A 2500-nucleotide genomic window follows, 5' to 3' on the forward strand; every position below is an offset into this window, starting at 1 on the left:
TCTGATAACAACATGGACACTGCTGGAATTAGAGCACTGGATTGGACTTTCAGGTATAGTCATCAACTGGGTCAAATCATACCTACAAGAAAGGAGTTTGCTTGTTGCTATCGGCAACTGTACCTCTACACCAACATCCTTGACCTGTGGTGTCCACCAGGGGTCAATCTTGGGGCCACTATTATTCAACCTCTATATGCTCCCACTTGGACAAACAATTTGATTTCCAATCATGTCTATGCCGATGACACCCAATTTAACTTAGCTTTCACCTAATGACTATGGTCCCCTTGAATCTCTTTGTCAGTGTATTGACAAAATTAACAACTGGATGTCTCAAAATTTTCTTCAAATGAACAAAGAAAAAAGTACTTATATTTGGTAAAAAAGAGGAAAGACTTAAGGTTGTCACTCTCCTTGATATTAAAGGGCTTAAAGCAAAGGATACGGTTAGAAATATTGGTGTCATAATTGACAGTGATCTAAAATTTAAACAGCCACATGAAAGCAATAACTAAATCAGCTTTTTACCACCTCAAAAACATTGCCAAACTTGGAGGGCTAATGTCTAAACATGATCTAGAAAAACGTATTCATTAGGGTGGTCCTTATTTTTCAACTTTTGAAAGTTCATGCTCTCACCCCACAAATATGTTTGAATAAATAAAAAAAATAATTGGGCAAAATTGTATCAATATTAATCAATATTTAGAGGTTGCTCAAGACCTTTGAAGTTTAACACATACTGTGCAGTGTGCATATTCCGGATTATTTGCATATTATGTGATGCATTGTGCTAGGATGTATAGTTGATTAATAATATATGCTTATGGCAGCAATGGACTTATTTGACCATGCAGTCAATGTGTATTGATTATTGGTGACCACATTAAAATGGGAATTCCATATTGTCCACTCACATTTGCAATGCGTATTTGCTGATCTCATCTGCTGATTCCGGTATTTCCCAATAATATGCTGTTGTGAGCAATTCATAGCAACTCCTGTTTTAGTTGTGAAATGTCTTTCAAGGCATCAATGTGAATGAAGCACAATAGACAATATACACTGAGACAATGGCTGAAGCAACACGAAGCAAATCCGCTATATCGCTATATGGTTACTTGGATCAGAAGAGACTGAAATAACTGGAACAAAGTTACCCTTCAAGAAGCAGGTTTTATGTTTGTTGTAATATCACCATAAAACATTGAAAAAAAACTTGCGGTGATCAAAGAAGTCTTGGTATTCTAGGACAAGGCTAGGATTCCCGTTCGTCCCCAACATGCCATAAAACAACTGGAAACACTTCACGACAAGTGGCAGAAGCTGAAGAAAAATGCCAAGAGAACTTCTGAGACTCAGCAGTGCAATATAGAGGCTTTCATAGACCAGTTGGGAGACCTGTTTGATATTGCACATCAAGATGCACTCATTCTTCTCAAGAATCCAGAAGATGGAGACTTTCTCCTGGCCCAAAGAGAAAGAGGACGTCCCGGGTGTACAACTGTACAATATGATGATACAACTTAAATCTGTCACTTTGGCCTTTGGCCTTGGACACTGACTGGATCTGCTCCTTGTTATTTTAATTCAATGATCAAGATATACTTTCCCAACTGCCCATTGCGGTCTTCTGATGAGCGTCTGTTATGTCGACCAGTCATAAACACTAGGTCAAATTCAAGACTCTCCTGAGTGGTTCCATGTTGGTGGAATGAGTTGCCCAGTGGTCTCCGTTCCTGTGATAGTTTTGGGTCATTTAAAAGGGGTCTAAAGGCATATCTGTTCAACATGCACTTAGTTCATTAAGCGCTTCTTATGCATTATAGTTTGTAAAATATTGTTTTATTTCCATTAGGCTGTTGATTAATTTGACATTGTTGTTTACTATTGATATTCTCTTTAATGTAGTCTTACCATGCTATTGTTTTTATATTATTGATTGAATGGACATTATTGTTTATTATTGCTTTTTTCCCCCTCATTTTCATTGTTTATTTCATTAGGCTATTGATTTAATTGACATTGTTTATTATTGCTATTCTCCTTTATATTATTATAGTCTGACCAACAAATAATATTGCATTTTATTTTGTTGTGCGTTCTAAAATGGTACAATGTCTGCAAAAATGAGTGATTCCGGAAATATTCAAAGGCCTTGAGCTACCTCTAGATATTGTAGGAACAATTCAAAATTTTGCACAGTGTGTTTTTATTGATATCCTAACACATTTAGGGGGTGAGAGTTGAACATTTCCAAAAAAAAATGTTTTACCCCATATAAGGACCACCCTAGTATTCATGCATTCATCTCCAGTAGGGTTGACTACTGCAATGGGCTTTTCACAGGCCTTCCTAAAAAGACTATCAAACAGCTTCAGATGATACAAAATGCAGCGGCTTGGGTTCTCACAAAAACTAAAAGAATTGACCACATTACTCCAATACTTAAGTCCCTGCATTGGCTTCCAGTAAGTCACAGAATTTACTTTAAAAC

The 2500-nt window shown here is 36.8% G+C and overlaps 1 protein-coding gene across 3 annotated transcripts in view; it reads right to left on the minus strand.

The window, feature by feature from the left end:
• Positions 1–2500, minus strand: part of atad2b (ATPase family AAA domain containing 2B) — a 136675-nt gene that overhangs the window by 101405 nt on the left and 32770 nt on the right. The window lies entirely within an intron of this gene.

Source organism: Alosa pseudoharengus, unplaced genomic scaffold (assembly GCF_046254945.1).
Source record: "Alosa pseudoharengus isolate Yale_2024_CS ecotype anadromous, Long Island Sound unplaced genomic scaffold, YU_APseudo_1.1 YU_APseudo_1.1_scf_7, whole genome shotgun sequence".
Lineage (NCBI taxonomy): Eukaryota > Metazoa > Chordata > Actinopteri > Clupeiformes > Clupeidae > Alosa > Alosa pseudoharengus.